The sequence below is a fragment of the Cetorhinus maximus genome, chromosome 9 (genome assembly GCF_964194155.1).
Source record: "Cetorhinus maximus chromosome 9, sCetMax3.hap1.1, whole genome shotgun sequence".
NCBI lineage: Eukaryota > Metazoa > Chordata > Chondrichthyes > Lamniformes > Cetorhinidae > Cetorhinus > Cetorhinus maximus.
Genome location: NC_135887.1, coordinates 102149727 through 102173209, shown reverse-complemented (window position 1 = coordinate 102173209; position 23483 = coordinate 102149727). Strand labels below are relative to the sequence as shown.

The following is a 23483-nucleotide window of genomic DNA, read 5'->3' as shown; positions in this document are numbered from 1 at the left end:
TTGCTTCCCTCTCATTTATTCAAGGATGTGGGACGGGGGGGCGGTGGGACGGGGGGGCGGTGGGACGGGGGGGCGGTGGGACGGGGGGGCGGTGGGACGGGGGGGCGGTGGGACGGGGGGCGGTGGGACGGGGGGCGGTGGGATGGAGGGCCGGGCAGGAGCATTCTGATCACCCTTTGTTAATGAATGAGGTACTCCCAATCTGAACAGGACTACTGCATCCAGTACAGGTGCATAATTCAATGAAAGTCATCTTTCCTGCCTACTAAATAGAACAACAACTTGCACCTTTAATGTAGCTAAACCGTCCCAAGGTGCATAGCAGGAGCATTATCGACAAAACATATTTTGACACCAAGCCACAGGAGAAGATAACAGTTGAATGACTAAAAGCTTGGTCAGACAGGTAGATTTTAAGGGGCCCTTTAAAATAGGAGAGAGGGGTAGAGAGGCAGAGAGGTTTAGAGAGAGAATTCTAAAGCTTAGGGCCAAAGCAGCTGAAAGCACAGCTGCCAATGAGGGAATAATTCAAATCGGGAATGCACAAGAGACCAGAATTGGATTGCAAAGGTTTCAAAGGCTTGTAGGGCTGGGGGAGGTTACACAGATAGGGAGGGCAAGGCCATCAAGGGATTTGAAAACAAAGAAAAGAATTTTAAAATTAAGCAGTTGTCAGACTGGGAGCCAGTGCCGGTCAGTGAGCATTGGGGTGATGGATGAACAAGGTCGGGCACAAGTTAAGATACAAGCAGCAGAGTTTTGGATGCAAACAAGTTTATGCAGGGCGGAAGATGGGAGGCTGGCTGGGAGTCCATTGGATTAGTTAGGTTTATAGGTAACAAAGGCATGGAAGAAAGTTTAATGAGATAAAACAGAGTTGCAGTCTGGCGATATTACAGAAGTGGAAGTTGGTGATCTTGGTGATGGAATTCATGTGTAGTTGATGTGTTTGACCCCAAGATGCACTTCCAAGTTTGGGAAAGGTTTGGTTCAGCTTCAGACAGTTGAAATATTGATATCAAAGTTCTCTGACAAATTTCCTGCATTACGAGGATGTCGATTTCCTAAAGGTATAACCAGAAACATTAGATTTCCTTACTGTTGCTGCCCACTGCACTATTTTCAGTGAATTTAATGGCGGTGATCCTGCCATGGCCATTTCTAGGAGCCTAAACAGGATTAAATGTCAGTCAGACAACTAGCTGCCTGCCACCAGGGATCCCATGCCTTTAAAGGCTTGGAACCTGCCACCAAGAGCTGCTGATCAATCAGAGTTCTGGCAGCTCTTCAATCCCAGCAGCATCAGCACCACCAGGAGTGATGGCTACAACTGGGATTGCAGGAGGCCTGGAGCAGCAGTGAGCAATGGAGGCCCACGAAGAAAAGGGGAAGATCAAACAGACAAAGAAAGCGTACGATAGGCACAAAGAACTAAGCACTGCAGATAGCCTAAGCGAATATAGGAAGTGCAGGGACGAAGTAAAAAAGGAAATAAGAAAATCAAAGACAGGGCATGAAAAAAGATTAGTAAGTTAAAGATAACCCAAAGATGTTTTACCAATACATTAATGCAAAAAAGTTAGTTAAGTTAAAAGTGGGACCTATCAGAAATGAAGATGGAAACTTGTGTGTAGATGCAGAGGCTGTGGGAAGGGTTTTGAATGAATATTTTGTCTCCGTGTTTACAAAGGAAAGGGAGGATGTAGATATAGTAGTCCAGGAGGAACACTGCGAGATATTGGACGGAATAGTCATAAAGAGAGAGGAAGTACTCGAAGGGTTGAAATCCTTGAAAGTTGATAAGTCACCAGGGCCAGATGGATTGTTTCCGAGGCTGCTGAAGGAAGTCAGGGAAGAGATAGCAGATGCTCTGAGGATAATTTTCCAATCTTCACTAGATACAGGGGGGGGGGTACCGGAGGACTGGAGAAATGCAAACATAGTTCCATTGTTTAAAAAGGGATCAAAGGAAATGCCAAAAAATTATAGGCCAGTTAGTCTTACATCAGTGGTGAGCAAATTAGTAGAATCAATCCTGAGAGATAGGATTAACTGTCATGTGGAAAGGCATGGACTAGTCAGGGATGGTCAGCACGGATTTGTTAAAGGAAGGTCTTGCCTCACAAATTTGATTGAATTCTTTGAGGAAGTGACAAGAAGGGTTGATGAAGGTAGTGCAGTGGATGTTGTGTACATGGATTTTAGCAAGGCATTTGACAAGGTCCCACATGGCAGATTGGGCAGGAAAGTAAAAGCCCATGGGATTCAGGGTAATGTGGCAAACTGGATAAAAAGTTGGCTTTGTAACAGGAAACAAAAGGTAATGGTCGATGGATGCCCTTGCGAATGGAAAGTTGTCTCAAGTGGTGTTCCACAGGGCTCGGTGTTGGGACCCTTGCTGTTTGTGTTATATATTAACGATTTGGACGTGAATGTGGGGTGCACGATTGGGAAATTTGCAGATGACACAAAGATTGGCTGAGTAGTGGATAGTGTAGAGGATAGCCATAATCTCCAAAACGATATAGATGGGTTGGTGGAGTGGGCGGTAAAGCAGTAGGTGGATTTTAACATAGAGAAGTGTGAGGTCATACATTTAGGGAGGTCAAACAGCTACAGGGATTACACAATAAATGGGAATATACGAAGAGGAGTAGATGAAGTGAGGGATCTTGGCGCTAAAGTACACAGGTCCCTGAAGGCAGCAATTCAAGTAGACAAGGTTGTAAAGAAGGCATATGGAATGCTCTCCTTCATTGGCAGAGGTATAGAATATAAAAGTAAGGATATAATGTTGGAATTGTATAAAACACTGGTGAGGCCACAACTGGAGTATTGTGTGCAGTTCTGGTCACCACATTACAGGAAGGACGTAATAGCTCTGGAGAGAGTGCAGAGGAGGTTTACAAGAATGTTGCCATGGTTAGAAAAGTGTAGCTACGAGGAGAGATTGGATAGGTTGGGGTTATTTTCCTTAGAACAAAGAAGGCTGAGAGGTGACTCGACTGAGGTATACAAAATCATGAGGGGAATAGATAGAGTGGACAGGATAAAATTGTTTCCCTTGATGGAGAATTCTAGAACCAGGGGACATAGATTCAAGATAAGTGGCAGAAGGTGTAGCGGGGAACATGAGGAAGAACTTTTTTACACAGAGGGTAGTGGGTGTCTGGAATTCGCTGCCCAAGTTGGTGGTAGAGGCAGAAACTTTAAACTCTTTTAAAAGGTACCTGGATCTGCACCTAAAGTGCTGTAAGCTGCAGGGCTATGGGCCGGGTGCAGGAAGGTGGGATTAGAAAGGGCACCTGGGTGTCCTCAGGCTGGCATGGACAAGATGGGCCAAATGGCCTCCTTCTGTGCTGTAACTTTTCTATGGTTCTATGGGTGGGCTTGCTCCGGTGAGTCAAGCAGGCCCCAGCAGGGTGTTGGAGGTAGAGGGGGTAGTTGTTATGATGGGCAGTAGGGATAGCCCTTTCTGCTGAAGGCCCTCTGTGGGGCACAGGATGCCTGATCAGGGGATCCCACCCCCTCTGTGCTGAGCCCACAGGGTATAGCTCGCAGCTTGCCCATGTGGATGATCTACCTCCCACTAGGGGATGAGGCCCTTAATAGCACTTAATTGCCATTTAAGGGCCTCAACTGGCCTTAGGGACAGGAAGGTCAACCTTGAAGGCAGGTGGGACAGAACATCCCCAGAGATGGTGATGGAGGAGTCTGGGACATTGACCATAATGCACGATTCAGTGAGTATAACTATGTCAGGCTGTTTTTCTCTGTGGGACAGCTCTCCCAATTTTGGCACAAGACCCCAGATGTGGGATGCCAGGTGGTCCATTCGGTTTTATTCCTTTTTGACTTTTCTAAAATAGTTTGATAAACCAAGTGGCTTGCTAGGCCATTTCAGAGGGCAATTAAGGGTCAACCACATTGCTCTGGGTCTGTAGTCACATGTAGGCCAGATCAGGAAAGGTCAGAAGATTTCCTTCCCTGAAGAACATTAGTGAACCAGATGGGTTTTTATGAAAATTCAATAGTTTCCTGGTTACCATTACTGGGACTAGATTTTAATTCCAGATTTATTTATTAATTAGTTGAATTTAAATTCTACCACCTGCCATGATGGGATTTGAACTTCTGTCCCCAGAACATTATCTGGGCCTCTAGATTGCTAGTCCAGTAACATGTGGTTTGCATGTACCTGTATGAATGCTTTCCAATTTGGTCGCACGTGAAAATTGAGTCAGTTTTATTTCTATCACCACTCCAAATAATTTATATATACTGTCAACAGCAATGATCCCAGCACTGATCATTGTCCCACCCTGTTGGTGAGTCCTTGCAGCTACTCTCGTTGCTTTGCATTAGGTTAATTTTTAACCTTTCTGAAAATCTTGACAGCTATTTCATGCCTTGCCATCTTGCGGACTTATTGTTTTTGTGGTAGCATATCAAAAGCCTTGATTAAATATATTGCATCAACGGACTGTCTTCTGTCAACATGGTCTATCATTTTCACCACAAACTTTATTAACTAGTAAACCAAAATCCATACAGACTTCCTCTTAGAATAGAATATCCATTTCAGTATTTAATTAACCAGCTTTCACAAAGACCTTCTAATACTTTGCCATAACACATACCACTAGTCTGTAGTCACTTGGGTCATCATAGTACCCTTTTTAAAAAATGAGTGTCATGTTAACTTCCTTCAATTTTAAGAAACGGTCCCAATTGATATGATTCTCTAAAGATAATGGCAAGGATGTGACTAATTTTGTTAGGAATTTTAGACACCCTTGTACAACATTCATCTCGACCTGATTCCTTGTCTTGTCAGTGACCATCTTAGCTGAAATTTCTAATTCTTTTATCCTGTGAAAATTCAACTTCTGTCCTCGGAAGCCTACTTTTTGTCTCTTCCGTAAGCACAGAAAATAATTAATTTAGTCTGCTTGCTATGCATTAGTCACTTGGTGTTATGTAAGCTAATACATTTTGGGTAGAAAAATAAGGCACAGGAGTTTACATTCAATGGAAAGATGCAGTGGATCAGCAAGATCCATAGAGATTCAATTAGAAATTGTTTAAAAAGGTCTGAGCGCAAGTGTATAAAGGAATTTTTTTTTTAAGTCCAGTAGTATTTTAGCTTTTAGAAATAAGGGCATGGAGTAAAACAGCAAAGAGCTAATGATAAATTGTACAATGTCTTGGTGTGGTTACATTTGAAGTTTGTGTGCAATTTTGGGAAACTTATTATAGAACACTGGGTTCAAAGAGAGTGCATAACTTAGGTTTACCAGGACGAGGGCAGGATTGGGAGCTAGTTATGAGGGAAAATTTGAGATACTTGGATGATTTCCCAATAGATTTAATAGAGCTTTTTAAAATTATGAAAGGCTTTGATAAACTGAACAATGTGTTCCAGTTGGGGAGGTAATGATGAGAGGTCATCAATTTAAAATTATTACAGAGAGGAAGGAGAGAAATTAGGAAATTGTTTACGCTAAAGATTGTTGAAACGTTGAATGCTTTGTGACAAGAAGTGACTGAGATAGAGACAATTGTATCTTTTAAGGAAGAATTGGATAAATATTTGAGACAGATGATGATGCAGGGATATGGGGAGAGAATACAGCAGTGAAATTCATTTTTGGATTGATATAGCAAAGAATCAGCACAAACACAATACAAATAATTTCAAACAATTTCAGATTTCCAGCATCTGCAGTATTTTGCTTTTATACAAAAAGCCCCTCTAGGTGTTGGAAATATTTAAGGATCTCCAGAGCATTAAAAGCTTCCACACTGTATGAAAGATCAGGAGTCTGTCTAATTTCAGGCCACAAGAATCTGCACACATGTTTTTATTCCAACACTGGATCCTGAATGAAGAAGAGTTCTGAAGAAATCATATTCAACTTGAAACGCTGGGCAGAATCTTCAGTTCGGCATGCGGGGGCAGGCCCCACATGCCGATGCGTAAAATAACGCGTGATGACGTCAGGCATGCGTCCCAACATCACCGCGCGTCATTCTGATCTTCCATTCGGCGGGCGCCCACCGGGATCGGCTGCACGCCCACCGAACTGTCAAAGGCCTGTTAAGGCCATTAATAAACTAATTAAAGCAATTGTCAGGGCTGCCCGTCCAACCTTAAGATTGGCAGGCAGGCGAAGAGCCCAGACGGCCTTCGCATTTTTCATGAAACCTCATCCACAGATGGGATGAGGTTTCATGAAGGGTTTATTAATTAAATAAAATTTTTAATGATAATTCATAAACATGTTCCAGCTCATGTGACACTGTCACATGAGGGGACATGTCTGAATAATTTTATTTTTTCCATCTTTAACACTGAACTTAATCTCCCTGAGGCAGCTCCAAGCCTCAGGGAGATTTCTGCGCTCTTTCGCACGCATCTGCAAAAGAGTGCAGGCCCCAACTCTCCCTCCTCCCCCCACCCGCACAGGTAGCATCCGGGAGCATGTCACGCTGGGCGGGCCTTAATTGGCCCGCCCACGTAAAATGGTGGCACGCAGCCGATCACGGTTGGCAATCGGCTCCGCGCCTGCCTGCGTCCGCTCCCGACCGGCCTGCCCAATGGGGAGAAAATTCTCCCCATTAAGTCTGTTTCTCTCTCCACAAATGCTACTGGACCTGTTGAGTATTTCCAACATTTTGTTTTTATTCCTAAATCGTAAAATAGATTTCTAATTTTTCCTAATGGAAAGCTATAATCTCTATGCCTTGGTATACAATGTTAGTCTTGAGCAAATCCATAATATGTAGATGCCAATATAAAGAGTTATCCAACTTCAGTTTAAGTAGACTGTTTAACAAGTAAGAGTTTATCTGATTTTTGTTTAAATGAATTGCTTCACAATTGTTGGGGGACAGAGTCCATACAAGTGTTAGAAGTTAGCATGATCACAATACTATAGTTCCATTTCTTGTCTTCACAATGATCTAATCAGGAGATCTTGCAAGCAAGGTTTGCAGCTTGGCTCCGTCTTCAAGGTATATGAATTTCTTTCCTGGTGTTTGGGTGATCATCCTAATAATCCTAATAATAAATATAACTTGATTTGCAAATCCGTCACTGCAAGAAATACTTTTCAATGTAAATGGTATTTGTTTATTTATTTTTTAAACCAGCCTGAACAAAATAAAGAAACTTAGACAATTGTGACTGGTGTCTTTTATTCCTCAGTTTCCTTTTTGCTAATGTACTATACATGCAAAACCTAACAAAGAACTGTCCAGTACATTTCTCACATTGCAGCTTTTCATAAAGTTGTGGGAACCAAATTGTTTAAAGTAGGAGAGAGAACTGTGAAAGAATAATTGATATTCATTGATTGGAAATAGATACTGACTTACAATAACAATTATATACCAACTAAAATGTTATATTCATTTTCATAGTGTTACTATTAATCTTATTTCTCAATAAACTTGATTCTTGGCTTTCATCCCAAGGTCTATTAGTGTAGCACTGTCTCTCTGTTCAGCCATTGCTGAAATGGCTTTTAGTTTACCAAATAATTCTTGGTTATGAAAAATCCATGTTCCTGGTAAGTAACTGTCCCTAGTTGATGTGAGTCTTTGTCACAAAATTGTCCATAATTTGGTGCTAATCAGCGGTACCACTCAAACAACTCAAAGATAGTTGTGAGATAAATGGAAATATCACTCTGGCACATTTGGTGGATTGTTTTCTGTGGTTGGGAGTCAAGTCAAATTGTTGGGCAGACTAAGGGGAAATATCTCTACATTGATTTAATGTATGATTGATTTAGAACAGAATGATGAAAAAAATTAGGTTTCAGAAATGAAAACAAAAATCTTCATTTCATAAAAAATTAGACAGGATAAAAAAAAATGTTGACAAAATAGTGCGGCGTGATGCAGAAACACGTTATCGAGCTTACAGGATATTCATTCTCCAAATAATTTGTATTCACCATACACATTAAAAGTATTTCTTTGAATGGGAAAACATTATGCTATCAGGCAGGAAACGCAGTCATGATATTTCAGATGAGCAATTCCACATGATTGCGTACTGCTTTTTTTATTCATTCATGGGACGTGGGTTTCGCTGGCCCATCCCTAATTGCCCTTAAGATGGTGGTGAGCTGCCTCCTTAAACCGCTACTGCCCATGTGGTGTAAGTACAACCACAGTGCTGTTAGGGAGGGACTTCCAGGATTTTGACCCAGTGAGTGAAGGAACGGTGATACATTTCCAAGTCAAGATGGTGAGTGACTTGGAGGGGAATTTCCAGGTGGTGGTGTTCCCATGTCTGCTGCTCTTGTCCTTCTAGATGGTAGTGATCGTGGGTTTGGAAGGTGCTGCCTAAGGAGCATTGGTGAGTTCCTGCAGTGCATCTTGTAGATGGTACTCAATGCTGCCTCTGTGCATCGGTGGTGGAGGGAGTGAATGTTTGTGGATGGGGTGCTAATCAAGCGGGCTTCTTTGGTGTTGTTGGACCTGCACTCATCCAGGCAAGTGGGGAGTATTCCATCACAATCCTGACTTGTGCCTTGTAGATGGCGGACAGGTTTTGGGGAGTCAGGAGGTGAGTTACTCGCCACAGAATTCCTAGCCTCTGACCTGCTCTTATAGCTACAGCATTTATATGGCTAGTCCAGTTCAGTTTTTGGTCAATGGTAACCCCCAGGATATTGCTAGTGGGGGATTCAACGATGGTAATGCAATTGAAAGTCAAGAGGCAATGGTTAGATTCTCTTTTATGGAGATAGTCATTGCCTGGCACTTGTATGGCAAGAATGTTACTTGACAATTGTCAGCCCAATCCTGGATATTGTCCAGGTCTTGCTGCATTTGGATATGAACTGCTTCAGTATCTGAGGAGTTGTGAATGGCGCACATTGTGCAATCATTGGTAAACATCCCCACTTCTGACCTTATGATGGAAGGAAGGTCATTGATGAAGCAGCTGAAGATGGTTGGGCCTAGGACACTACACTAATGAACTCCTGCAGTGATGTCCTGGAACTGAGATGATTGACCCCTAATAACCACAACTATCTTCCTTTGTGCTAGATATGACTCCAACCAATGGAGAGTTTTCACCGATTCCCATTGACTCCAGTTTTGTTAGGGCTTCTTGATGCCACACTCGATCAAATGCTGCCTTGATGTCAAGGGCAGTCACTCTCAACTCCTCTCTGGGGTTCAGCTCTTTTGTCCATGTTTGAACCAAGGCTGTAATGAGGTCAGGAGCTCAGAGGCCCGGACAGAACCCAAACTGACGTCAGTGAGCAAGTTATTGCTAAGCAAGTGCTTCTTGATAGCACAGTTGATGACCCCTTTTCATCACTTTACACATGATCGGGAGTAGACAATGTGGCTGTAAGTGGCCAGGTTGGATTTTTCCTGTTCTTTGTGTGCAGGACATACCTGGGCAATTTTCCACATTGCCGGGAAGATGCCAGTGTTGTAGCTGTACTGGAACAGCTTGGCTAGGGGCCCATTGTTTGTGTAAAACCCCCGAGCAGGCTATGGAGTCACTTTGCTTTGGTCTTAAGTTAAACTTAAATAATCTTTTAGTATGAACTCCCTTTTCCTCAAAAAAATGTGAGTTCAGAGGCCCCATCTGCTAGGAGAATAGGTGTGCAACTAGTACACAGGGAGTGCTGAATTGGGAGAGCAGGCACTATGTCAATTTCTTTTTGGGCTGCAATTCAGTACTCTTCTGTGTTTAATTTGTATTCTAGCCTCAGTAAGTCCTTAGATAAAATGTAAAAATATTTCAATAAACACCTATCTAAATTTGTCAAGATTCATGCTGGTTTGCACTTTTTACTTCATGTGTGTTCCTATTTTGGAATGCAAGGAGGAAAAGCCCATGGGGAAATGAGCTCTTGAAATTGGCACTTATATTGCTGAAATGCTTTCAGTATCTTTTTAAGGAAGCGTAGTTTGTGTTTGACAGTTTTTCTGTATTTATGAAACTTACCAAAAACAAATTTTTCCAAAGAATTTACGGGTAATTTTTAAAAATAACTTCTTGAAGTAAGATTATTTATACATCCTCTTCAAAAAAGGTATTTAATGGTTACAGTGGTACAAGGTGAAAGAAGACATGCCAGGGAGGTCAGCAGGCTCCAGACCATCTGCATGCCTTGGGTAAACATAATGCCAGAGTACAACTTCCTTAGCTTGCTCCAAATCAGAGTTTGCCATCTATAACAGTGCTCTCCAATATGTTAGGCACTAGCCACATGTGACAAACAGGGAATGCAGATGTGGTTCAATGCATTTTTGATCAGTAAATAATGAGTAATCGACAGTGCTGTTGGGCATATAATCTCAATATTCACATCTGCATGGTTTATGCATGTGTATTTTAACCTTAATTGTTAAGTAAATATATACATGAAGTACATTTACCTGTATTGTGTGTGTGGTGTTTGCTATTAATTTTTTTCATGTGGCTAAAATGGTGTCACCATAGCCATGCCTGTGACTAGTCAATAATTCTATTGGACAACAGCGGCATAGAGCAAGGACACCTGCAGCTAACTTGCCATATAAGAATAGCACCACCAGTTCACCATCATCCTCAACTGTTATATCCACAGTTCATTGCTGGTTAGCATTGCAATATCAGGTGATGTGTTTGCCACAGACAGATAAAATATATAACTGATCAGTTGTTTAGCATGGCCAATATACGTGTCTCCTCTGCGTAACATAACTGAATATCACAGCACTGCTGTATTTCTCAAAGTACAAGTCATCACTAATAATGATCAATATGCGACCTAAAACCCATCCTATGTCCCAAAAATTGACCAAATTCATGTTCAATGCTTTCAATGTAAAAAATCATGGAAGATGTGGGTGTGGTAAAGCTTTCAATTGTAAGTTTCAAATTCAAGGTGTGCTCCTAATCATGGGTATACAATACATGAGATGTAAGGACAGCACCGTAGGCCATATGAAGACTTGGCATGGGTGAGTAGTAAATGTGGAACTAATTGATAAGCAACAACTTGCGGCATACAATCTCGGCCTATCAGCTACCACTACTATCTAGATGGACAAGGGCAGCAAATGCATGGGAACACCGCTATCTGGAAGTTCCTTTCCAAGCCATACAACATTCTGACTTGGAACTATATCACCGTTCCTTCACTATCACTGGGTCAAAGTCCTGGAACTCCTTCCCTAGCAGCACTGTGGGTGTAACTACATCACATGGACTGCAGCGGTTCAAAACGGCAGCTTACCACCACCTTCTCAAGGGCAATTAGGGATGGGCAATAAATGCTGGCCTAGCCAGCGACACCCACAACCCATCAATGAATGAATAAAAAAAACTAGGTCATTGGACTGTTGAGTAGTCTTACTTTCCCAGACTCCTTAAAAGTACAGTACGCTGTCTCTTCCTGCATACTGAAGGTGCAGCAAGCAGCATTAAACCTGACTCCTATCAGGTATGGTGCCATCCTCTGAAGAGGATGCTCTGAAGTAGAAAACAGGGCAACTCTCCTCGCACTAACTTTATGCCACAGTGTACTTAAAAATTACAATTGTGTAGTGGATAACTGGACTAATAGCCCAAAAACATGAATACAAATCCCCGTTACCTATTCTTTCTCCATTTCTATCTTATATTCCTCCTTTTCAAATACTTACCCTGTTTCTCTTTGGTTTAACTGTGGTGAGGCATTCCATATTCTAATAGCCTTCTGTGTGGGGGGAAGAAAATCTCTACCTTCCTCCTTCATTCTTCTAATAATCCAAGGTCTAGACATCCTGTGTTACCTATTTGGTAACTAGTGGAAACAATCTTTCACTATATAGCCTCTTAAGATATCTCAGAATATGAAAAACCTCTGATATATATATATCCACCTAACTTTTTTGGTTAATGATAATCTCAGCCACAGGGCATCACTGCAGGAGCTCCTCAGGGTAGTGCCCTAGGCCCAACCATCTTCAGCTGCTTCATCAATGACTTTCCCTGTAATGTAAGGTCAGAAGTGGGGATGTTTGATGATAGCAGTGTTCAGTACCATTTGCAACTCCTCAGATACTGAACCAGTTCATGTCTGTATGCAGCAAGGCTCAGACAACATTCAGGCTTGAGTTGATTAAGGCAGGTAATATGCCTGCCACACAACTAAGTGTCAGGTGTGATTAAAAACTGCTACACTGAGAAAATATATTACTTCAATGTTGCAATAACTGTTACAATATTTGAAAAAAAAAGAGGCAGTGACCCCTCGCAGGTAGAAGGAGAACTCAAAGGCTGGATCCAGGAGTGGGTAATAAACAAATACGATCTTGCTGTTATTCCTGTTAATTTAAAGCGATTGAATAACCAGAATCAGCCATACAGTGCACAAGATTGTTTCTGACGGGTCAGAAAAAGGTGATCCTGGTGGATTCATGTAACCAAGACCGATGGGAGAAGAGCTGAGAAGGTTCCAGGGAAGTGCGCCATTTAGTTGAAGATTGTACCCATGGGACTCAGGTTGAGTAGGAGCTACTGCCGTATGTGAGTTGGTGGCAGAATCCTTGAAGAAAAGGAGCTGGAATTCTACCTGAGGAAGATCAGAGTCTTGAAGAACCTGGTGGCTGAAATTGGTACCATATATTGGGCTGCCTGATAAATCTGAGAGATCTATCTTTGTTTCCTCTGCTATCTAATGTGTAATTTATAATTTCGTTTGTCTGTGATTTGCCTGGTATTTCATGTTTAATTTATGTTGATTATGGTTTGATTGTTAAAGTAAAAGTTACAAAAAGGTCAAATCTTGTCCACTGGTTTTTCATTGGGGACATTTGGTAAGCTCAGTTCTTTTGGCTTGGTGATCTCCACGTGGATGATAACCATCAATAACCATTTCCAATAATAGCAAAACTAACCTTCTGCCCTTGATATTGAATGGCATTATCATCACTGGATCCCAACTAACAACAATCCTGAGGGTTACCATTGCTCAGAAATTTAACTGGAACAGCCACATAAATTCTGTGGCTACAAGAGCAGGTCAGAGACTGGGAATTCTGCAGTGAATAACTCACTTCCTGACTCCCCAAAGCTGGTCCACCATCAAAAGGTACAAGTCAGGATTGTGATAGGATACTTGCCTGCATAAGTGCAGCTCCGACAACCCTTGAGAAGCTCAACACCATCCAAGACAAAGCAGCAGTCTACAAGATGCAATGCAGCAATTTGCCAAGGCTCCTTCAACAGCATTTTCCAAACCCCCATTCTCTATCACCTAGAAGAACAAGCACAGATTGCGCATGAGAAGGACTGCACTGGAGTGCTGCTGTGGGCTGCATTAGATCACTTAGGTTGGAGTTTGGTGAGAGAGGGAGTTCGGTGAAGAGGGAAGGAGGGATCCTTTAATTTTCCACCTTTCCTCAGTAAGAAGAGTGACGGCCTTGGTAAGTAAGTCCTGGTGAGTATCTCTTCTGTCCTTAATATTCTCTAAACTAGAGGAAATAAAAGTAAAGGGAATAATTTAAGGGTAGGTCATGGCAGGACGGCTCAGCCAAGTGGAATGCACCTCCTGTGCGATGTGAGAAGGCACAGATACTTCCAGTGTCCAGGGCGACCACGTGTGCAGCATGTGTCTCCAGCTGTAGCTACTCAAAATCCATGTTTTGAAGTTGTGGCTGTGGCTGAAGTCACTGTGGAGCATCCGCAAGGATGAGATCTTCGTGTATAGCACATACAGTGCTGTGGTCATACCGCAGGTAAAGAGTACACAGGTAGAAAGGGAATGGGTGACTGTCAGACAGAGTAAAAACGCTAGGCATGTAGTGCAGGAGTCCCCTGGGCCCATCACCCTCTCTAACAGATTTTCTATTCTGGATACTGTTGGGGTAGATGGTTTCTCAAGGGAATGCAGCAAAAGCCAAGTCCGCGGCACCACAAGTAGCTCAGCTGCATGGGAGGGGCAGGGGGAGGGGGAAAAAATGAATGGGAGAGCAATAGTGATAGGGGATTCTGTCGTAAAGGGAACAAATAGACATTTCTACGGCCGCAGATGTGACACCAGGATGGTCTGTTGTCTCCCTTGTGCCAGGGTCAAGCATGTCACTGAGCGGCTGCAGGACATTCTGAAGGGAGAGGGTAAATAGCCAGAGGTGATAGTCCAGATCGGTATCAACAACATAGGTAAAAAGAGGGATGAGGCCCTGAAAGCAGAATATAGGGAGCTAGGAGATAAATTAAATAGCAGGACCTCAAAAGGTAGTAAACTCAGGATTACTCCCAATGACACGTGCCAGTGAAATTAGGAATAGAAGAGTAGACCAGATGAATGCATGGCTGGAGAGATGGTATAGGAGGGAAGGGTTTAGATTCCTGAGGCATTGGGCCTGATTCTGGGGAAGATGGGACCTGTACAAGCTGGATGGGTTGCACCCCAGCAGGATCAGGACCAATATCCGCGCAAGGGTATTTGCTAGTACTGTGGGGGAGGGTTTAAACTAGAGTGGCAGAGGGATGGGAACCTGAGCAGGGAGACACAAGAGAGGGAAACAAAGATAGGAATGAAAGAAAGCAAAAGTGAAAGGCACAAGAAACAAGGGCTAGCTGCAACTAGGGCCATAGTACAAAAATAGATGTTAAAAAGACAAGTCTAAAGGCACTCGTGGAGCATTCATAATAAGGTGGATGAATCAATAGCGCAAATGAATGTAAATGGGTACCATGTGTTTGTGATTACAGAGACATGGCTGCAGGGTGACCAAGACTGGCAACTGAATATCCAAGGGTACTCGATATTTAAGAAGGACAGGAAAAAAGGCAAAGGAGGTGCTGTGGCATTGTTACTTAAGGATGAAATCAGTGTAGTAGTGAGAGGGGATATTGGCTCAGAAAATCCAGGTGTAGAATCAGTCTGGGTGGAGCTAAGAAGCAGCAAGGGACAGAAAACATTAGTGGGAGTTGTCTATTGGCTTCCAAAAAGTAGTGATAAGTCAGGGGACAGCATTAAACAAATTAGCAATAATACTGTGGCAGATGAATTCCTGGAGTGTGTACGACATGTTTTTTTAGACCAGTATGTCAAGGAGCCAACTAGGCAACAGGCTAACCTAGATTTGGTATTGTGCAATGAGGAGGAGTTAATTAATAAGCTTATATAAAAGCAAAAAACTGCGGAAACTGGAAATCCAAAACAAAAATAAAAATTCCTGGAAAAACGCAGCAGGTCTGGCAGCATCTGTGGAGAGGAACACAGTTAACGTTTCGAGTCCATATGACTCTTCAACAGAACTAAGTAAAAATAGAAAAGAGGTGAAATATAAGCTGGTTTAAGGGGGGGGGGTAGAGCTGGATAGAGGTGATAGGTGGAGATAGCCAAAAGATGTCATAGACAAAAGGACAAAGAGGTGTTGAAGGTGGTAATATTATCTAAGGAATATGCTAATTAAGGGTAGAAAGCAGGACAAGCAAGATACAGATAGCCCTAGTGGGGGTGGGGTGAAGGGAAGGGATCAAAATAGGCTAAAAGGTAGAGATAAAACAATGGATGGAAATACATTTAAAAATAATGGAAATAGATGGGAAAAGAAAAAAAAATCTATATAAATTATTGGAAAAAAAGGGGGGGATCGGAAAGGGGGTGGGGATGGAGGAGTGAGTTCATGATCTAAAATTGTTGAACTCAATATTCAGTCCGGAAGGCTGTAAAGTGCCTAATCGAAAGATGAGGTGCTGTTCCTCCAGTTTGCGTTGAGCTTCACTGGAACAATGCAGCAGGCCAAGGACGGACATGTGGGCATGAGAACAGGGTGGAGTGTTGAAGTGGCAAGCGACAGGGAGGTCTGGGTCATGCTTATGGACAGACCGAAGGTGTTCTGCAAAGCGGTCACCCAGTCTGCGTTTGGTCTCTCTAATGTAGAGGAAACCGCATTGGGAGCAGCGAATGCAGTAGACTAAATTGAGGGAAGTGCAAGTGAAATGCTGCTTCACTTTAAGGAGTGTTTGGGCCCTTGGACAGTAAGGAGAGGGGAAGTAAAGTGGCAGGTGTTGCACCTTCTGCGGTTGCATGGGAAGGTGCTGTGGGAGGGGGTTGAGGTGTAGCGGGTGATGGAGGAGTGGACCAGGGTGTCCCGAAGGGAACGGTCCCTGCGGAATGCCGCCAGGGGCGGGGGGGGGAGGTGAAGGGAAGATGTGTTTGGTGGTGGCATCATGCTGGAGTTGGCGGAAATGGAGGATGATCCTTTGAATGCGGAGGCAGGTGGGGTGATAAGTGAAGACAAGGGGGACCCTATCATGGTTCTGGGAGGGAGAGGAAGGTGTGAGGGCAGATGCGGAGATGGGCCGGACACGGTTGAGGGCCCTATCAACTACCGTGGGTGGAAAACCTCGGTTAAGGAAGAAGGAGGACATGTCACAGGAACTGTTTTTGAAAGTGGCATCAGAACAGATGCAACGGAGACGAAGGAACTGAGAGAATGGGATGGAGTCCTTACAGGAAGCAGGGTGTGAGGAGCTGTAGTCAAGGTAGATGTGGGAGCCGGTAGGCTTGTAATGAATATTGGTGGACAGTCTATCACCAGAAATTGAGACAGAGAGGTCAAGGAAGGGAAGGGAAGTGTCAGAGATGGACCATGTGAAAATGATGGAGGGGTGGAAATTGGAAGCAAAATTAATAAATTTTTCCAGGTCCAGACGAGAGCATGAAGCAACACCGAAGCAATCATCGATGTACCGGAGAAGGAGCTGTGGGAGGGGGCCGGAGCAGGACTGGAACAAGGAATGTTCCACATACCCCATAAAGAGACAGGCATAACCAGGGCCCAAGCGGGTACCCATAGCCACACTTTTTATTTGGAGGAAGTGAGAGGAGTTTAAGGAGAAATTGTTCAGTGTGAGAACAAGTTCAGCCAGACGGAGGAGAGTAGTGGTGGATGGGGATTTTTCGGGCCTCTGTTTGAGGAAGAAGTGGAGAGCCATCAGACCATCCCAGTGGGGGATGGAGGTGGGAAAGAACTGGACGAGGGGAGAGAGAATGGAGTCAAGATAGCAAGAAATGAGTTCCGTGGGGCAGGAACAGGCTGACACGATTGGTCTGCAGGGACAGTCCTGTTTGTGGATTTTGGGTAGGAGGTAGAAGCAGGCCGTCCGAGGTTGGGAGACTATCAGGTTGGAAGCTGTGGAAGGAAGATCTCCAGAGGAGATGAGGTCAGTAACAGTCACTGAACACTGATGTTCAGTGGTGGGGTCATGGTCCAGGGGAGTTAGGAGGAAGTGTCTGCGAGTTGACGCTCAGCCTCTGCGAGGTAGGTGTCAGTGCACCAGACAACAACAGCACCACCCTTGTCAGCAGGTTTGATGACAATGTCAGGGTTGGACCTGAGAGAACTGAGTGCAGCAAGTTCAGAGAGAGACAGGTTAGAGTGGGTGAGAGGAGCAGAGAAATTGAGATGACTAATGTCACGCCGACAGTTCTCAATGAAAAGATCAAGAGAAGGTAAGAATCCAGAGGGAGGGGTCCAGGTGGAGGGAGAATATTGGAGCCGGATAAAAGGATCCGTTGAACAGGGAGAGGACTCCTGCCCAAAGACGTGAGCACGGAGACGAAGGCAGCGGAAGAAGAGCTCAGCATCGTGCCGAGCCCGAAATTCATTGAGATGAGGGCGTAAGAGTATGAAACTAAGTCCTTTGCTGAGCACTGAACGTTCAGCATCGGAGAGGGGAAGGTCAGGGGGTATGGTGAATACATGGCCGGGGCTGGGATTGGAAGACGGGATGGGGACAGAGGGACAGGCAGGGGTGGAGGGTCCTGGATGGGCGTTGGTGTCGATGAGTTGTTGGAGCTTGTGTTCCTTTGCACCTGAAAGAAAGAGACAAAGTTTCTTGTTGAGGCATCGGATGAGACAAAGAATAAAATGAAACCGGGGGCACGCGCAGCTTAGAAATAGGGTGCGGCAGTGCTGCTGGATGGAAAGGTCGAGTGTGTTCATATGGCGGCGCATGGCACTGAGTGTGGTTCTCAGAATGCGATGAGAACAGCAGTCCGAGGAGCGTTGTATGTCCCGGAGATACCTGTAATCCTGGGTGGGTTCGAAACATGGGGGATGGAACTTCAGTTGAAATCCACGTGGGGTAAGTCGGAGACGGAGACAGTCACTGAGGAAGGAAATATGGCTGTGAAAGTGGGTTTTAGTAAACACTTTGTCAAACACCAGGAGAGAAATGGAAAGCAATGAAGGTGAACAAGGCAAAATAATAATCTTGTTGTGCAGGGTCCTTTAGGGAACAGTAACCATAACATGATAGAATTCTTTATTAGGATGGAAAGTGAAGTAGTCTGGTCTGAAACTAGGGCCCTAAATCTAAACAAAGGAAACTACGAAGGTCTGAGGTGAGAGTTGGCTAAGGTAGATTGGGGAACTTCATTGAAAGGCATGACGGTAGATATGCAATGGCTAATATTTAAGGAACAAATGTATGCATTGCAACAGTTATACATGCCTTTCTGGTGCAAAACACAACAGGAAAAGCGGCCCAACCATGGCTAACAAAAGAAATTAAAGATAGTATTAGATCCAAAGAGGAGTCATATAAAGTTGCTAGAAAAAGTAGCAAGCCTGAGGATTGGGAGCAGTTTAGAATTCAGCAAAGGAAGACCAAGAGATTGATTAAGAGGGGAAAAATAGAGTATGAGAGTAAACTTGCAAGGAACATAAAAGCAGACTGTAAAAGTTTCTATAAGTATGTAAAAATAAAAGATTAGTGAAGACAAATGTAGGGTCCATTACAGTCCGAAATGGGAGAATTTATAATAGAGAACAAGGAGATGACAGAGCAATTAAACAACTACTTTAGTTCTGTCTTCACAGAGGAAGACACAAATAACTTCCCAGATATGCTAGGGAACCAAGAGTCTAGTGAGGAGGAGGAGTTGAAGGAAATTAGTATTACTAAAATAGTGCTAGAGAAATTAATGGGACTGATAAATCCCCAGGGCCTGATAATCTACACCCCAGGGTACTAAAGGTGGCAGCCATGGAAATAGTGGATGCATTGGCCATCATCTTCCAAAATGCTGTAGATTCTGGAACAGTCCCAGCAGATTGGAGGATGGCAAATGTCACCCCACTATTTAAAAAAGGAGGGGGAGAAAACAGGGAATTACAGACTGGTTAGCCTAACATCAGTAGTAAGGAAAATGCTAGAGTCTATTATAAAGGATGTGATAACAGGACATTTAGAAAATATCAACAGGATTAGACAAATTCAACATGGATTTATGAAAGGAAATCACAAACCTACTGGAGTTTTTTGAGGACATAACTAGCAGAATAGATAAGGGAGAACCAGTTTATGTGGCGTATTCGGATTTTCAGAAAGCTTTTGATAAAATCCCACAGAAGAGGTTAGTGTGTAAAATTAAAGCATATAGGGTTGGGGGTAATATATTGACCTGGACTGAGAATTGATGAGCAGAAAGGAAACAGAGAGTAGGAATCAATGGGTCTTTTTCGGAGTGGCAGGCGCTGACTAGTGGGGTACCACAGAAATCAGTGCTTGGGCCCCAGCTATTCATAATATATATCAGTGATTTGGATGAGGGAACCAAATGTAATATTTCCAAGTTTGCTGAGGACACAAAACTTGGTGGGAATCTGAGCAGTGAAGAGGGTGTTAAGAGGCTTCAAAGTGGTTTAGACAGGTTGAGTAAGTGGGCAAATACATGGCAGATGCATTATAATGTGGATAAGTGTGAAATTATCCACTTCGGTGGGAAAAACAGAATGCCAGAGTATTATTCAAATGGTGATTGGGAAATGTTGATGTACAAAGGGACCCGGTTGTCCTTGCACAATCACTGGAAGCAAGCATGCAGGTGCAGCAAGCAGTTAAGAAGGCAAATGGTATGTTGGCCTTCATTGTGAAAGGACTCGAGTACAGGACCAAGGATGTCTTACTGCAGCTGTGCAGTGCCTTGGTGAGACCACACCTGGAGTATTGTGTGCAGTTTTGGTCTCCTTACCTAAGAAACGATATACTTGCCATAGAGGGAGTGCAGTGAAGGTCGCCAGACTGATTCCTGGGGTGGCAGGATTAACATATGAGGAGAGTTTGGGCCGACTAGGCCTGTATTCACTGGAGTTCGGAAGAATGAGAGGAGATCTCATTGAAACGTATGACATTCTGACAGGGTTGGACAGACTGGATGCAGAGATGATGTTTCCTCTGGCTGGAGGTCTAGAACAAGTGGTCACAATCTCAGGATACAGGGTAGGCCATTTAGGACTGAGATGAGGAGAAACTTCTTCACTCAGAGGGTGGTGAACCTGTGGAATTCTCTACCACAGAAGGTTATGGAAGCCAAGTCACTGAATATGTTTGAGGAGGAAATAGATTTCTGGATTCTTAAGGCATCAAGGGGTATGGGGAGAGAGCGGGAGTATGGCGTTGAGATAGAGGATCAGCCATGATTAAATTGAATGGCGGAGCAGGCTCGAAGGGCCGAATGACTTACTCCTGCTCCTATTTCCTATGTTTCTTTGTTTCTATCGCCAGCTGTTCCTTCAGTGCCAATAGGTCAAAATTCTGGAACATCCATCCTAAAAACACAGTGGGTGGACCTACATCACATGCACTGCAGCAGTTCAAGAAGGCAGTTTCTCAAGGGCATTTAGTGATGGGCAACAAATGCTGACCTAGCCAGTGACACTTAATCCTATGAAATAAAAAAAAAACCTGAAGCCTTGACTTCTTGCTTCATAGCTTCCACAAGGAAAAAGATGAAGTAATTTGTTTTAGTAGAGTTCATTCATCACCTATTTGAGACAGGCATACACAGCAGATTGACTAATGTTGCTAATCTCATCAGTTGCAGCTTCAAATCACCCCAAGACATAAAATGCAGGGTGAGTAACTTTCAGAGCCACTGGTAAGGGGAAACATGAGCTGATGCTGGGTTGCAGTTGCTGCTCCAGCAGGTGACATAGCTCTGCAATGACTTTCCTGGTAAAGCAGAGTTTCCGCAAACAGTGCAACTATAAGTTCTTGGTTTGCACAATCTAGAAGCAGGGTCTTCTGCGAACTCTTCCCCCCACCCCTGGAACCCACTGCTTTTATTCTCAGCAGTTCCAGGCTTGTGTATTCTTGTCTGCTGCTCCTCCTCCTCTGCCAGCCATATGCCATTCCAATTACGATACCAATAATGTCAACAAGAACTTTGCCAGGTGCCCCATGTCAAAATTCCATTGCAGACTCAGCCAAACAAATTTTTTTGCAGTTTAATTTCAGCTACAAAAGTTAAAACAGCAAATGCTTTATGCGCAATGACTCTATGTGGTGTTGTGAAAAAACTGAGGTTTAAACTGGCTTTGCAGCAGCTGGTTGGTTGATGGTAAAGGTTCCTAAAAAAAAATCTTAATTTTCATAGCCTATTTTGTTATACCAGAGTGATGGTTTCAGCAGATTCCACCAGTTCCTCTACCTGTTCCTAAAAAATCTTTCCCAAGCAACAACGACTACTTGGCTTTTGAGTGATATTCACACACAGATTTAACATAGTTCTTATTAATCTATCCAACTCACTGATGCTCTTGTTCATTGAATACCTTACATACTGTTTGGAAAAGCAGCCAGATTTGCTGCTGCTCTTGCACAACACTTCCACAGAGAAAATGTCTGAGAGGGAGACACATAAATAAAAATGGAATGGGTTAGAGTTATATCAAGGTAGTTGTAGGAGGTTGGGAGCTTAACCATGGGAAGTCCATGGGAATTAAAAGGGCAGTGGCAGCATGGATACAGAACTGGCTAAGAGGCAGAAAGCAGATAGTGGTGAACAATTATTTTTCAAACTGGTAACAAGTGCACAGTGATATTCCCCAGGTGTCATTTTTAGGACCACTGCTCTTTTTATTTTCTATTAATGAGTTGAACAGGTATAATGGACATAATTTCAAAGCTGCAGATGGCATAGAACTTGAAAATTTAATTAGTAGTGAGGAAGATAATAGCAGACTTCAGGAAGTCTAAGAATAAGTTTTTAAAAAAGAGCAGTGGAGGGGGGCTGGCTGCAGACGTTGCACTACAGTCAACTTAACCAAGAGTGGCTGCATGCATAAGATTTGCTTCTGAAAGACACTGTCATATAGTTACGCCAAATGCTGCAAGTAGAACTGCAGCCTAATTTCACTAAAGGCTACTACTAGTGACTGCTAAGGTCACAACCATCCTGTAACGTCCACGACATGGGGGTCACTCCGGATTGTCTTTAGGAAAATTTATGCAACTCACTTTCAACCAGCAACACACCATCACACAAGTGAGTGCTTTCTTCCCTGGGAGCTATCACATGCTTTTATCTTCAGGCATTCTATAAACCAATCCTCAGGTGACTCAGAAATCAAGGCTTTGCTTTACAGTAATGGCTGATCACACGTTTGTTCTTTTCAAGGACTCCAGTTTTTCCTTAAACTGATCCTTCATTTTCTTCCTTCAACCTTTAAAATCAGGAAGACTTTTCCTTATCTTTAATAGATTTTATTATATTTCTTATCATTTTCTTGATTGCTATCTACAACCCCAATAACGTATTTTGTCACTACTCTCAACAATTTGTTTCACGTCTATTCCAATTAGTCACTCTTTATTATCCCTGTTTTATTCATATTTAAAATGTATGTTCATTCTTAGGTTACATTCCATTTTTGTGGCAGAAGCAGAATGCAGCCTGGCATTTTAAAATAAGAATTCAAGAAAAGGTGATGCACCGACATATTGCACCAGATTGGTAAGGTACAGATTTGTGTTCAGCATCTTCAACATTTTGCATTCCTAATTATTATCTAGGTGTCATGGGGACACACTGCATAGAGACTAGGAAGTTTCAAGAGAGTTATTCCTAGTTCATTGAACTCCCCTGTTTCAAAGTCACATTGGAAAAAATGCAGGATCAGGTCACTATTCAAAAGCATGCCACAGCTTTTATCTACGTAAGGGCTTTATCCATAACATAAATAAGAACTTAGGTTTAGATATCACTTTTCACAACCCAAGGATGTTCCAAAGAACTTTGCAGCTAATTAAATGATTTTGAAGCATAGTAACTGTTGTAATTTAGGGAAACGCAGCAGCCAATTTGCGCACAGCAATGTCCCACAAATAGCAGTAAGATAATGACCAGATAATCTGTATTGACGATGTTAATTGAGGAATATATAATGTTTAGGACACTAGGAAAATTCTGATACTCTTTGTCAAATAATGCCACGAGATCTTTTACTCCCATGAGGGGAAAAACAAGGTCTTAGTTTAATCCTTTATCCAAAGAACACTTCCGATAGTGCTGCACTCTCTCAGTACTGCACTGAAGTGTCAGCCTTGATTATGTTTTCAAGTCTATAGAATGATATTTGAACTCTCAACCTTTTGATTCAGAAGGTAAAAGTGTAACCTCTGAGCCAAAGCTGATATTTATATCTCCTCTCATGCCATATCCCACTGATTA

The 23483-nt window shown here is 43.1% G+C and overlaps 1 protein-coding gene across 2 annotated transcripts in view; it reads right to left on the bottom strand.

Annotated features, from left to right (window-relative positions):
- Positions 1-23483, bottom strand: part of stk33 (serine/threonine kinase 33) — a 135370-nt gene that overhangs the window by 3860 nt on the left and 108027 nt on the right. The gene's annotated exons all lie outside the window — the stretch shown is intronic.